The 15,704-nt window shown below is 36.1% G+C and overlaps 1 protein-coding gene and 1 long non-coding RNA gene across 2 annotated transcripts in view; both read right to left on the bottom strand.

Moving 5' to 3' along the window:
* KMT2C (lysine methyltransferase 2C) overlaps positions 1 to 15,704 on the bottom strand; it is a 271,020-nt gene that overhangs the window by 240,151 nt on the left and 15,165 nt on the right. The gene's annotated exons all lie outside the window — the stretch shown is intronic.
* LOC121105778 lies at positions 9,140 to 15,225 on the bottom strand. Its single transcript, XR_005838438.1, has 2 exons — positions 11,943 to 15,225; positions 9,140 to 9,647 (listed from the first exon to the last, which is right to left on the bottom strand). It is a non-coding gene; the product is annotated as an uncharacterized LOC121105778 (long non-coding RNA).

Genomic DNA, 15,704 nt, shown 5'->3' with positions numbered 1-15,704 from the left:
TATATATCCCATTCAACATGACTCACTAAAACACTAATGGTATTTAGTACTTTTTAAAATTTTACACATGAACAAATATAACTCCAAAGAGTGTGATTCCATTGCCTGTATTTTTCCCCATACTTTGAGTGCTAGACAGGACAGTTCACTCTTAGCCAATAGTGTAAAAATAATAGTTAACTGATGCAGTACTTCCTCTAAACCTGGTCTCATGCTATCCACATTTACATGCATTACTTATTGCCCACAACAACCCTACAAAATAGACACCATTGTTATCTCATTTTAAAGTTGATGAAACAGCTACAGAAAGATCAAGGATCAGCCACAACTCAAGCAGCTACTAACTTAGGAGACTAGAGTTTGAACTCTCATGGATTTGTCTACCAACATCCAACACTTTACAAACAGTATCAGCCAATGAGCAGAGCACTCTCCCAAACTGAGCAACACATTTACTCCACCATCGTGCCTTTTTTCCCCCTGCCACTTATTTTATGTTCGGGTTCTGACTCGTAATAACTGACAAAAGATATTCAAGTGAAAGCACCAAACTTACCAGAAAGAAACCCTTTGACAGAAAAAGATAAAATGAAAAGACAATCAAAGATTGGTGGAAGCCCTTTGTTTCAGTTTTCTCAACTGAAAATAAATGAGGATAATAACAGTATTTACTTTTTAGATTGTTGTGAGGATTAAATAAATTAATACGGCACAGGTGAAGCACTTAGGACACTCACTGCCTGGAACAAGTCACACAATCAATAGCTTTTACTGTCACTATGACTATAATGGCGCAGAAGGGCTTCCTGAAGCTGGAAGGACTGGCCACCTGCTGTGTGACTTGGAGGAAACTATGGACAGAGACTGGAGATGACTTTGACTTCGGGACCACTCATAGACAAAGGGCAAGTGCTGATTTTCATTCTGGGAACAGAGTGCTTAAGCGACTTAGTAAAGAAACATTTCTATTAGATCCACCACTTCCATATTCAGAAATGCCATGCCCAGTCCTGCATACGCTGTTGGGGAAAAGACCCCGCTCTGCCGTGGGACTGTACGTCAATATCCCATTTTTGGAGGGCATTTGGTCAGTATAAACCCTCCAATGACTTCCACCACACTGAGAACAAAATCACTGCCCCTCACCATGGCATGCAGGACACCATATGATCAGGCCCCTGCTTACCTATCAGAAGGGATCTCCTCTAAGTTCTCTTTATTGTCCAAAAACACCAGCCTTTTATGTTAGGAGGCAGGAGGGTCCCTTGAGTATGACACACTCTCCTATTGAAGAGCCTTCACAATGAACCGTTTTCTTCCTAAATTTTCTTAACTGCCTCCTCATCATTCAGATCTACTTCAATGTCATCACTTCCGAGAGACCGTCCTAACTACCCCAGCCACATACATCATTGTCTCCCAGAGCCGTCAGCAGATACTGTCTATACCATTACTATAATTTATTTTCTTTATAACATTTACCACTGTCTGAAATTAATTACAAGGAATGCATTTATTTTGTACCTCTCACCACTGAAATATTGGTCCATGAAGGCAAGGGCTTAGCTCTCTTGTTCAACCCTGAATCCCCAGAATCTAGAATACTCCTTAGCATAAGCCAGCACTTTATTCGTATTGGCTGATAAATATAATGCAGTTTTCAGGAAAAAAAAAAAAAAAGATTGATGAGTATATGCTAAAACAGAAAAATGTCCAAGATACACTGTTAAATGACAAAAGCAAAGCACAAAGCAATATACACAAAATGATCCATCTGTATAAAAACAAATATGAGCACATTATGTACAAAAAGAAACGTGTATGCATGGCAAAAGTCAAGGACACAAAATAATAAAAAGTTAATAGTAATTATTTCTGAAAACTGGGGCTGAAGAAGTGGGAAAGGGGCCTTTCACTTAAGTCACAATCCCCTGAGCTGATATTTTTACCAGCGTGTATCACATTCTTAAGCTTTTTGGGACACCTTTTCTAATCCTCCAACTGTCGTAAAAAGTCCAACACACACAGTCAATACTCTCTTCCCTAAAGAGCCAGACAACTTAAAGTTTCTACTACATTTCTAAAATGTAGCACATTCTGAAATACTGTATAAACAAATATCTGAATATTATTAGTTTTTTATCTAGTCCAGTTTAAGAGCTAAAGAAAAATCTCTTGTTCAAACAGATCAAATATATACACTTATCTCTCTTCAATAAAAGATTATTTAAATAGTAGCTTTAAAAACTTTAAGAAATAGGGGCGCCTGGGTGGCTGTCATTAAGTGTCTGCCTTTGGCTCAGGGCGTGATCCTGGCGTTCTGGAATCGAGCCCCGCATCAGGCTCCTCCGCTGGGAGCCTGCTTCTTCCTCTCCCACTCCCCCTGCTTGTGTTCCCTCTCTCGCTGGCTGTCTCTCTCTCTGTCAAATAAATAAATAAAATCTTTTAAAAATTAAATAAATAAATAAATAAATAACTTTAAGAAATAATATTGCTTAATTTTTTTTAAACGGAGAGTTTTTTTCTAAAGAAAAAAAATCAATGGGCTGGGGAGAGGAAACTAGTGATCTAGTGTGGGGGTCGACACTTTGGGGTAAAACAATGGACTCCTAATTGTCAGAATACAAAAGCAGTGGGATGCCTGGGTGGCTCAGTTGCTTAAGTGGCTGCCTTAGGCTCAGGTGGTGACCCCAGGATGCTAAGATGGAGTCCCATATCTGGCTCCTTGCTCAGTGGGGAGCCTGCTTCTCCCTCTCCCTGCTGCTCCCCCTGCTTGTACACTTGCACGCACTCACTCTCTCTCTCTGACAAATAAATAAATAATCTTTTAAAAAAAGAATACAAAAGCAGAGTTATCAGCTTCCTCCTAAAGTGTGCCCATCATTAACTGTCACCAAAATCTCATAGCAAGCCCTTCCACTAGCTCTTAAGTCTGAGTGATACCAAGAATGAGCAACTATTTGATAAAAAGCCTCCAATATAGGGGCGCCTGGGTGGCACAGTCGTTAAGCATCTGCCTTGGGCTCAGGGTGTGATCCTGGCGTTCTGGGATCGAGCCCGACATCAGGCTCCTCCGCTATGAGCCTGCTTCTTCCTCTCCCACTCCCCCTCTGCTTGTGTTCCCTCTCTCGCTGGCTCGTGCTCTCTCTCTGTCAAATAAATAAATAAATAAATAATCTTTAAAAAAAAAAAGCCTCCAATATAAATGAGATCAAGATAAACAAAAAATTACCCTAAAACAGATAAGGGGAGGGTGACAACCTTAAAGAAAACTCTTATTAACATTTCAAAGAGATTCAAGAAGATTATGAACCCATAAAATGAGAAAAGAATTGCTGGTGTGGGGGTACAGGGAAAGAGAATTCTTGAAAATTTAAAATATGACTGCCAAATTAAAATTAGAGTCTAAGAACAGAGGAAATACCCAGAAGAACAGAACAAAAAGACAAAAGGAAGGGGGAAGGGGGCAGGAGTTAATTCAGGAAGTCCAACAACCAACTAAAAGGAGTTACAGAAAGAAATAAAAGGCATCTAAATTGGTAAGGAAGAACTTCCACTATTTGCATATAGCATGATACTATATAGAAAACCCTGAAGATTCCACCAAAAAACTACTTGAACTGATTGATGAATTCAGTAAAGTCACAGGATACAAAATCAATATACAGGAATCTGTTGCGCTTCAATACACTAGTAATGAAGCAGCAGAAAGAGAAATTAAGAAAAGAATCCCATCTACGATTGCACCAAAAATAACAAAACACCTAGGAATAAACTTAACCAAGGAGGTAAAAGACCTGTACACCAAAAACTGTAAAACACTGATGAAAGAAACTGAAGACGACATAAATGGAAAGATTGCTTCTGTGCAATGGATTGGGAGAACAAATATTGTTAAAATGTCCATACTACCCAAAACAATTGATAGATTTAATGCAATCTCCATCAAATGCAGTTTTCACAGAACTAAAACAAACAATCCTAAAATTTGTATGGAACCACAAAAGACCCCAAAGAGCCAAAGCGATACTGAAAAAGAACAAAACTGGAGGTTTCTCAATGCCAGATTTCAAGATATACTACAAAACTGTAGTAATCAAAACAGTATGGTACTGGCACAAAACCAGACACACAGAAGAATGGAACAGAATAGAGCCCAGAAATACACCCATGATTATACGGTCAATAAATCTATGACAAAGGAGGCAAGAATATGCAATGGGAAAAAGACAGTCTTTTCAACAAACGGGACATGCAAAAGAATGAAACTGGACCACTTTCTTATACCATATACAAAAGTAAACTCAAAGTGGATAGAGACCTAAATGTGAGCCCTGAAACCATGAAATTCCTAGAAGAAAACATAGGCAGTAATCTCTTTGATACTAGCTGTAGAATCATTTTTCTAGACACATCTTCTGGAGAAAGGGAAAACAAAACAAAATAAACTACTGGGACTACACCAAAATATAACACTTTTGCACAGTGAAGGAAACCATCAATACAACAAAAAGACAACCCATCAAATGGGAGAAGATACTTGCAAATGATGTATCTGATAGGGGTTAGTATCCAAAATATATAAAGAACTTATACAAGACCAATCATCATCATCATCATCATCCAATTTAAAAACAGGCAGAATAAATGAGTAGACATTTTTTCAAAGGAGACATACAGAAGACCAACAGACACATGAAAAGATGTTAAATATCATCATCAGAGAAATGCAAATCAAAACCGCAATGAAGTAGCACCGCACACCTCTCAGAATGGTTAAAATCAAAAACATAAGAAACAACGAGTGTTGGTGAGGATGTGTAAAAAAAGGAACCCTTAAGCACTGCTGGCAGGAATGCAAACTGGTGCAGCCACTGTGGAAAACAGTATGGAGGTTCCTCAAAAAAATTAAAAACAAAATTACCATAAGATTCTGTAATTTCACTACTAGATATTTATCCAAAGAAAACTAAAACACTAATTTGAAAAGATACATGCACCCCTATGTTTACTGAAGCATTGTTTACGATAGCCAAGACACAGAAGCAACCCAAGTATCCATCCATAGATGAATGGATAAAAAAGATGTGGCACATATATACAAGAGAATATTACTTATACATTAAAAAAAAGAATGCAATCTTGCCATTTGCAACAACATGGATGGATCTAGAGGGTGTAACAGTGACTGAACTTTAGTCAGGGAAAGACAAATACCTTACGATTTCACTCATATGTGGAATTTAAGAAACTAAACAAACAAAAAAAACGGATACATACAGGGAACAAACTCCCAGTGGGGAGGCAGGTGGGGGGAGGGGGCATGAGTGAAATAGGTGAAAGGGATTAAGAGTATATTTATCATGAGCACTGAGTAATGCACAGAATTATTGAATCATTACACCTGAAACTAATATAACACTGTATGTTAATTATACTTGAATTTAAAAATATCAAGTTAAAAATAAAGTAACAGAGAATGGAGAGATAATTAAAACAATAATAAGAGAATTTCCAAGAACTACAAAACATCAGTCATCAGTTTAATAATAACAGAAAGAACCACATCTAGACATCTCTGACCAATTTCAATTTAAAGAGGACAAAATAAGGCTCTCAAGAGCTTCCATAAAGGATGACAAAACACATTATTCACAAAGGAACAAGAATCACAATGTATCAGACTTCTCCTCAGCAACAACAATGGATACTAGAATAGCTTTGAGCAAAGTCTTCAAAACCTCTGAGGGGAAATAATTTTCAACTGAGTTTGGCTTGAACAAAATAATACCCAATCAACTATAAGGGCTAATGAAGACTTTCTCAGATATGCCAGGATTAAAAAACTTACCTCGCACATATTTTCTCCTAGAAATTTATATGAGGGATGCACTACATTAAAACAAAGAAGTAATTCAAGAAAGAATAAAAGTCCAGTTAACAGAATCACCAAAGTGCAAAGGCAGTGAAGCAAAGTCTAACACTAGTAGCAGTATGCAGTCGTCTAGATAACATCTAGTCCAAAATGAAGAAACAGGACTGGGAGAACCTTTCCTCAGGGGGAAAAGTACTCATACACATAAAATAGTAGTGATTAAAAACAAAATGGCTAAAAAAAAAAAAAAAAAAAAAAAAATGGCTTGTAAAGCTGATGGGGGGGACTGACAAATTAAGGCAAGAAAAAAGGCAATTACCAACTCAAAAACCAATAAATACAGGAAATGTAATCGTATCCTCCTTGCCTCTGCTATGAACAGTACTTGTATCATAGCAACAAAGTAGACACTACTCATTGATTTTCAACTATTAAAATCAAGTCATTGGCAAAGTATAAAGGAATACAGGACAGAGTATAAATGTTCTCAGCCTTAACAGTGCCAAAGTAGAAATGACAGACACAGGGACTTAAAGGGGGGTGGGGGGAAGTATAAGTGCTAATATCCTCAGTTTTACTACTTGGGAAATCAAGATAGATAATCCTTATTAACAAGAAGAAAAGTCTATCATATCACATAAATTTTAAGGAAAACACAGTATCTATTGAGGAAATAGATATGAGGGAGCCAAACCCACATTTATCAAAGCAAAAATCAATCTGAAGTTGATAAATCATAAAATAAGCTTAAGTAGATAGAATACCACCACACAAACGATTTAAAAATTTCCTTTGGAGAGTGGCAGTAAGGATGAGAAAGGCTGCTGACCTTTATATAATCATTCTGGTCTACGGCTCAATCCTGGGGTTCCGGGATCATGACCTGAGCCAAAGGCAGACACTCAACCGCCAACATCACCCAGGCACCCCTGGTCTATCTGACTTCATTCAACTATACACATATTACTTTGTAAAAATTTTAAATGGATGTAAGAAAAAGCCTCAAGAAATATTGAGCTTATGAAAAACACAATGTGTATTACATCCTGCCTAAATTTTTCCCCATAATAAAATGGATAAAATTTCCTTTTTCCTAATAATCCTAGGTTCCAGGTTAAATAATTTCTGAGGTTTTACAATCATCTTTATAGGTATTTATAATAGAAAAATTAGTCAAATTACAAAATGTATATATTACCATTACCAAAACTATTGGACCACCACTCCATATCTAAATAAAATGTAACTTAAATTTAATTCACAGCACTTCAAACCAAGCAAAAGCATCCATATCCGTGGTCTCTCAATTTTAGTACTTATTTTACCAAAAATATGGAAATGTGTCTTTAACACCTTTTTTCTAGATTACTTTATATTTTACTGCTGTTAGTGGCATACACAACAGCATTTCTGAATTCAACAAACCTAAATTTACTTCAGTTGTCATACCATCTTTTCCTTTGTGCTTTTTACAAATTTTTAAGTAATATAAAATTTATTCATTATTTATTTTTTAATCTATCAGAACCTGAAAGGGGAAAGATATTTCTTAACGTGTATATATAACACAAGCTGCAAAAAGGAACAATTTATTTAGTACTATTCAAAACAATTTAATTAAAACAAAGAATGTGGTGCAAAACTACACAATAATAGATTGGTAGCAGACAAAATATAGTAAAATAACACCATATTCTAGGAGAAATATACCCGACTTTAACCTATGACAGAAGGTTCAAGTGAGGTATCAAAAATGGCAATAGGAAAATCTTAAATATGCCATTTGTTTTCCCAGATAAAAAAGGTTTTGACTTTTTTTCTGTTGACAGAGATGGTGGTGGCTTCTTTATGAAGGGAGTAGGCAGCTGAATGGGAGGCCTGCAGCATTAGGGTTTGTAGTGTTTACTATATTCTACGCAACAAACAAGTTCTTCCTCTACATTAAACATCTAAAAACAAACCGGGATTTATTGCTCAAAATATAAATTACATTGTGAGGAAGCCTCATATGATGACAACATTTTTCTTTAACATTGAGGTGTGTCACTGATACCAGTTAAACCATACATTTGTGGAATTGTTCCCAAGAAGAACAGGTGAGGGTCCACCTCCCCAGTAGGAGCCAAATGCCCGTGGCAGTCCACAAAATGCACATGTCACATATCACAATTCAGCCAAATCACAGATCCACTTTTCCATTATCCACGCAACATAAGACTAAGAAACACTAAAAAATAATTTACCAAACTCCTCTCAAACCAAACTACAGGAAACTATTGCCTATTTTGACACTTTAGAGAATTTACATTTTTCTTGTCATTAAAATAAATCAAAGAAAAAATGGTTCAGTGCTCTTTAATAAGGCATTAGATAGCTTAGAAAGAACACACTGTATCACATTAGTCTTTTATTTTACATTTTGCATAGGTCTAAATGATAAAAACATGTGCACAAGAAAACTACAAGGAGAACATTAATAATTTTTTAACAAGTATGACACCTTACACTGGAAGCAGCAACTGTTTATTCTAAATTATACAGTATCAAAAAGTTAAAATTCAAACTTATCTTGGTAGAATACACTGTTTCCAAATCAACGGTCCTTACAGAAATTAAAACATGTACTTCACAGCTATTTAACCTTTAGAAAAGTGGCCAAGCAGGCCTTCATGCCCTCAGTTTAAAAAGAGGGGTGGGGATAGCCTGGATGGCTCAGTCTGTTAGGCCTCCAACTCTTGATCTCAGCTCAGGTCTCAACTGCGTTGGGCTCCACTATGTATATGGTGCCTATTTTTTTTTTAATTTTTAAAAAAAGAAAGTAAAAGATTTCTACTTGTGAATTAGGCACTGCTGCTTCACTGTATAATTATTCTAGAAGAGGTAGTTTATCATACTTTACATATACTACAAGGTTCTGTAAGAAAAAAGACATAATTAATGCCACCTGAGGTTAAATATATTAAGCACATTAAATACTAAATTTAAATGTTAAATACCTTAGACTAGTTAAGGTGATAGTTTAGTTGTGTACACAATGCAATTAACCCTATACCAGCACAGTCTTACATAACAAAAAGAGAACATGTACTTAATTCACCAAACTTTTTCTACCAGCAAGTTCTCTAAAGCATTTTAGCTACATAATAATTTGGGGTTTTTTAAAATTTCTTCGAATTAAATTCTAGCAGATTACCAGAAGAAATATATTAAAATGCTGGTTAAGAAACAAAAGATTTCACTTCTTTTTTTTTTTTTCTTTTCTAACTGGGAATTAAACACGAATGAAGAAATAAGTGGAAATCCTCAAACCTGTAATGAAATACTTGAAATCAAAATGTTTTCTCAGAGTTTTCAAATTTTATAAGTATTTCAAAATATGTTAAATTCCTATTACCACTTAAAAATTTTACAGATATATCTATTCTTAGGTACACACACACTTTATACAGAACTGGAATCAAAATGCTGAGTAATTCTAGAATAACTACTAAAACTACTTAAGAAACTAAGGTAAAAACTTGAGAACCAAGGAGGCAAAGATATTACCATTACACTTCTATCATTTGACTTCCAAACCCAGAATATAAAACTTTTAAGAATATGTGTTCTGTCCTTATTTACAAACCTAAATTTGATTCCGTGATAAAAACACATCTCGGGGCGCCTGGGTGGCTCAGTCGTTAAGCGCCTGCCTTCAGCTCAGGGAGTGATCCCGGCACTGTGGGATCGAGCCCAGCATCAGGCTCCTCCGCTAGGAGCCTGCTTCTTCCTCTCCCACTCCCCCTGCTTGTGTTCCCTCTCTCACTGGCTGTCCCTCTCTGTCAAACAAATAAATAAAATCTTAAAAAAAAAAAAAAACCCACACATCTCAATATCCCGTGCCTTCACATGCAATGCTTGAATACAGCTGAATACATAACAGAGAAATACTTCTTTTAGTTTTGTCTTTATTTTTAAGCGTAAAAAGCCAAGTCAAGTTACCCTCCGGAATTAGATGCAAAACTATGGAATTAGATGCAAAAACTACGATCCTCTGAAAAGAAACGAAAACTTTTCACCTTTAGGGCATTTGGGGTTCTGGCTCTTTTTATTGTCATTTTACATTTTTGTACCTAAACCATCTCATAAAAATTGCTACCAAGACTTGGATCAGCCATATTACCCTGCCAGATCCAAAGCTACTTGATAGGAACACTCAGCCTCACCATCCACCCTCCACAGCTCAATTCAAAAAGGCAGGCTCCGTGGCTCCCAACCAAGTCCTGCCAACCTGATCCCACGGCAGCACCCATACAAGACAAAACAAATGAGCATTAAGATTCTTCCTCGCAACTTCTCCTACGGCTCTGAGAATCTCCCGCCACACACACCCACCTCCAAACACATACACAGACACACACTCGAAGGAGCTTACAAGAAAGAGGAGGGGGAAGGTAGGTGGAGGAGAAAGCACGTCTGGAGAAAGTAGATCCGTGTGTAGCGGGCGCCTCAAAAAGGTGGGATGGATTTCTCCAAAGCCCAGATCGGGAACCTTGCTACAGACAACCAACAGAAAGCCCTCCAAAGTTAACTCTCTGCTAACCGTTTACAGGAACTCTCCCCTCTGCGGCTTAATTTCAAATAAGCCAAGTCCATATTATTGTTTTATATTATTTAATGAATTCTTTTAGGAGCCAAGAATATAAAACAAAGGGAAACAAACACGTTTCATATCATTTTGCATCAAAACAGTTAAGACCTTATATTAACCCTAATCAGTAAGTCTCCGAATCCTTTCTAATCTAATATCCCTGGAGTGGGAAGGTCAAAATTGAAATATTAACCACATAAAACGGTCTTCAATGTCTACCAAAAACTTTCTACTCAGGTCTCACTCCCCAAACCACAGCCTTTTTTCTTCCATTTAACAAAGAAATTTTTCCTGAAACAATTCTACTTAACATGGTGCAACCATTTTCGTCAATTTTTTCCTCTTTTTATTTATAGATGTTTACCTTTTTTTTAAATATATGTTGTTGTTGTTTTTTTAACCACCCTTTCCAAACCTCAAAACAAGCATCTGTAATTATGGACAATTACCCTCCTGGCTCAATAAACAAACAATTTCACTTTTCCTCCTCAAACTTTCTAATCCTCTACGAAGCTGGCCAAGTGTTTTCTACTCCTGGCACCGAACAAATAAAAAGAAATATTATGTAACTGTAGTCTAGTTCTGTAGTTCTAATAAACTAATAAACTAGCTTAAAAGATGATTTAACAGGGGTCTTGGTTACCAAAGAATCCTTATCCTCAAATAAACAAATATTTTAAAGACTGTCAATGGGGGGGGGGGCGGGGGTTGCAGAGTAAATGGGAGCCAAGTTTTTGACTTTGTTTCCACAAAGGCCAGGTCAAGAAATCTCTTTTTCAGATCTGGTATCCTGTAAGATCTTACCAACTCAGATAATAAATAGATCATCATCCTACACGTACTATTCTCCAAATCTAAAACTACTGCTCAACTTCAGAATGAAACTGAAGGAGTTAAGATTTAAACTATAACCAAGAAAAACAGCCCTTCTACAAAGATGCTGACTGCATGACCAATACGTGTGTGCAGATGGACAGACTGCAGAGAAACCCAAGTTATCTGGTCAGAAGCAAAAAAACTGAAAAATATAAGTCTATTCTTTTATTATAACAAAGTCAAACAATGTCATTCCAATAAATCATCTATAATGAACTGTGAAATGATTTTAAATGGTTTTAGAAGACACAATGAAAAACAGTTTCTAGTTTTTGTTTCCACTGTAACATAAAAGGTTGCAAACATGAATAAAATTCTACCCAGTTCAATTCCAAGATTTTTATTCAAATTAAATTATCTTTTTTTTTTTTTAAGATTTTTATTCATTTATTCGACAGAGATAGAGACAGCCAGCGAGAGAGGGAACACAAGCAGGGGGAGTGGGAGAGGAAGAAGCAGGCTCATAGCGGAGGAGCCTGACGTGGGGCTCGATCCCACAACGCCAGGATCACGCCCTGAGCCAAAGGCAGACGCTTAACCGCTGTGCCACCCAGGCACCCCTCAAATTAAATTATCTTTACAAAAATCTTTTAGAAAATGTATGTGGCAGACAACAACTTGCCAAAGGTGAAAACTACTCAGTAAGATTTAACAAAAATGCTGTATTTGGAGAAATCACTTTTATTATCATCAATTAAAGACTTCCTTCACTTAATCATTTTGGTTTTGAAGCAAAAACTAAGATGCTACACAATGGCTTATTCTGTGTAATGCAATCTTGTCAGCAACAGAAAGACTAATCAACTACCATGGCTTTAATTAACTTATCACTTCCCCTTACCCACTCCATGGTTCCCCTCAGTTCCCCCACAACTTCCCCTACAATCCTAAATATCACCTACAAAAGCAAGCTACAGAAAATGTAAGCACCGTGCAGTCAGGTACCTTATGGGAACATGGGGCTGCTCTGTGATAGCTACCACTATAAATATTAAGGGAAAAAAGCAGTAAGAGTTAAAAGAAAGGAAGTATGTGGTGGTCAATAAACAGAACCACTTTGAATTTATGTACCATGTTTACTTGTGACTCTCAAGGTATTTATTTTTCATTAACACTGAAATAAGTTAACTTACATATACACTGACAGAAAGTTAATTACTGGTCTTAGGTTATTAAATGTTTAAACAATACCATAATTAAAACTTAAAGGAGTTTCTCCTGTTGTACCCTACTAATTGAGAATGGGACTGAACAAAAAGGACATTAAATGAAATGTTCTGACTTTCCAAAAAGTCAGAAATCCTAATGGCATTGTTAACCTAATCCACAAATATTTTTCTTAATTCTCTTCTACTAAGAACTGAATAAAACTGAGTAACTTACACAAAACTTAGTTTTCTATATGGCCAAAGGAGGCAAACTACTTACATCAAATGTCTTAAAATGTTATATAAAGAGCTTAAATTAATAAGAAAAACATTAAGAATTCCCCTCCTCCAATGAACTATGCACAGAACATGATTGAGCAATTCACAAGAAATACAAGTAGTGAATTTCAAGAATTTTGAATACTCCTACTCATCAGGTAAGTAAAAAATTAAAACTGAAGTACAGTTTTTCAATTACTAAGCTAACATACATAATAACATATTATGTATGACAAAGGTTCAGTGAAACTAGTCCTAACACACATTGCTGGTGACATTAAAATTTGATAACAGCCCTTTTTGGGGAGCATTTAAAATTTTTAATAAAAACAGTTATTTAGTAGGAACTTAGTAACAGTCACTGTTCTCAAGTTTTCAGAACATGTACCCTCTTCAATTCTCTCAATAACCTTATGGCAGAGATTTTATCATCATCCCCATTTTACAGGTGAGTAAACACAGAGAGATTCAATTTTTTATACGAAGTCCCACAAGTAGAAAATAACAGAGCGAGAATTTCAGACCCAGATATTGGACATTCGAGCACTCACCTCTATGGATCAAGAATCATAAAAAGCTGCTTTCTTTTAAGCTAGTGATCCTGCCTATGGAAATCTGTCCTATAAAAATAATCCAAAAATATGAAAAGGATTTCATCTACAAAACGTCTGCCAAAGCACTTTACATGGTATAATAATAAATAAAAAAATAGTAACATTAAGTAGAGAAATAGAGGTGACTGAGGGGTGTTTTCATCAGCTTACTCAGTGGAAAATTAAGCACCTTTCAAAAATGTTATGGAGATTAACAACATGGAAATTTTCTTTCACATGTCAAGGCAGAAAGTAGGCTACAAAATTCTATATATACCATCATTAATACAACAGAAACAAAATATGCATATGAAAAAAGTTGGAAAGAAAACAGATCAAAATAACAGTGTCTTTGTTAAAGTGGAATGAAAAGGGCTGAATTTTTATTTCTTTTTCTTCATGTTCCACATTTTCTGTAACAAAAATCTAATTTTTTATACTGAAAAATATTTGAAATAACAGATTCCTATGATTAGAAATCCACAGGTTCTATGATGACAGAAGAAATTTAGATTCCAACTGAAAAAGACAACAGTGTTTTGACATGTTTTAATAAATTATATTTCAAAAATTTCAGAAAAGAATTATAATCTCAATCATGGCCATTTTAAACTAAATGAATTCTATTTTAACCAAAGTTCAAATCAATGCCAACCCATCACTATTCTCCCAAAGACTCTGAAAGAAAAGGCCTACATTTGACCGTAGCCTCTTAATAACACAGGTAAGTTTAAAGTTACCATGAACTGGATTAGGATTCAAAAGTACTAGGACTGGGAAGAATATAATGAGATCTCCTAAACAGAGATTTGATACAGAATTCTGATGATAAGTAGAGACTAAAAATAATTTTTAAAATTTGAAATGATCATTAAGTTCTTTAACCAAGATCACTTTCCAATAGCAGCACTGGCAAGTATTAATAATCTCAAGACGCTTGTCAATGACAGGACGCACTGCAGTGCGGCAGGGCCCAGCCCAGCCACTCCTCACGCAACAGCTCCTCCCTGCCCCAGGAAGAATGAACCAGAAGAAGGAGTTCAACAAGGGTTAGTTGGAGGAGTAAAGGGTCACTAAGAGGATAGTAGGTGGGCTGTATGGTAAAGACAAAGGAAAAATAAAAGCATGGAAGTTAGGCCAGCAATGGAAAGCGAAAATAATTCCTGATTTAAATTAGTTACACTGAGGGGAAAAAAATCTACAGTCTGGTTTATTCCCAACTATCACTACCCTCACAAAAACCAAACCCAACAAAAATGTAAACATAAGGATATCAAAACCTTTGCACACTGTTTATAGGGGACACAATGTTGAAAATCATAGGCACCATCTTCAAGAAGCTCATAGTGTGATCTATTATCTCTTTCAACTGTGTCCTGGCTTACCTGCAAAAATCCTGAAGCTTAGAATAACAGTTCTCATTATAAATACTGCAACATAGGGTTTGTCACAAGTACTTTCTTATTTATTATATTTGAAGTACTGAAGTTCGTGAAAATTTACTTAAAAATAAATTAGAGCAGTTAGGGTTATCCCTGTAACAAACTCATTCCCACTCACTTGCATTTCAACATGCTTTCTTCGGTATAATTATAATATACACTCTGAAATGCACATTACCCACAGTCTATCAAAATCTGTTAATACTCATGCAAGAGTACCTTCCATCGAACATCATCTGTCAAGTGATTTCCTAAAAGAAAAAAGCACTGATGTTGTGTTTACTTCTTAAACTGTTCCCTTCAAGGACTCAGGGGTTTTTTTTGTTTTATTTTTATTTTTTTAAGAGGAGTCAGGCAGAGGGAGAGAGAGAATCTTAAGCAGGCTCCACACCCAGTGCAGAGCCTGACGTGGGGCTCGATCTCACAACCCTGAGATCATGACCGAAGCCAAAATCAAAAGTCAGATGCTTAACTGACTGAGCCACCCAAGCACCTCAAGGACTCAGTTTTGAGAACAAAAAAAACCTCTATCTCTTTCTGCAATCAAGGAAGTTTCCCTCAGATGGTGCACTATCTTTAAAAGGTTTCTTTCTTTTTCTCTCTTTCTTTCTTTTCTTCCTTCCTTCCCTTTCTTTTTTTTTTTTTTTTTTTTTTAAGTAAGTAGGCTCCACACCCAATGTGGGGCTTGAACTCACCACCCTGAGATCAAGAGTCACATGCTCTACCAACTAAGGCAGCCATGTCCCCCAGGAGACAGCTTCTTATTCTGGAGGCTATGAACTTCTACAAAGCTTTTAGAATAAGCTTCACTAAAACCTTCCCCTTGAATTATACAAAATTTGTATATCTATATGCATG

The sequence above is a fragment of the Ursus maritimus genome, unplaced genomic scaffold (genome assembly GCF_017311325.1).
Source record: "Ursus maritimus isolate PB19 unplaced genomic scaffold, ASM1731132v1 scaffold_3, whole genome shotgun sequence".
NCBI lineage: Eukaryota > Metazoa > Chordata > Mammalia > Carnivora > Ursidae > Ursus > Ursus maritimus.
Note: the sequence above shows the minus strand (reverse complement) of the source record. Positions and strands in the feature narration are given on the sequence as shown.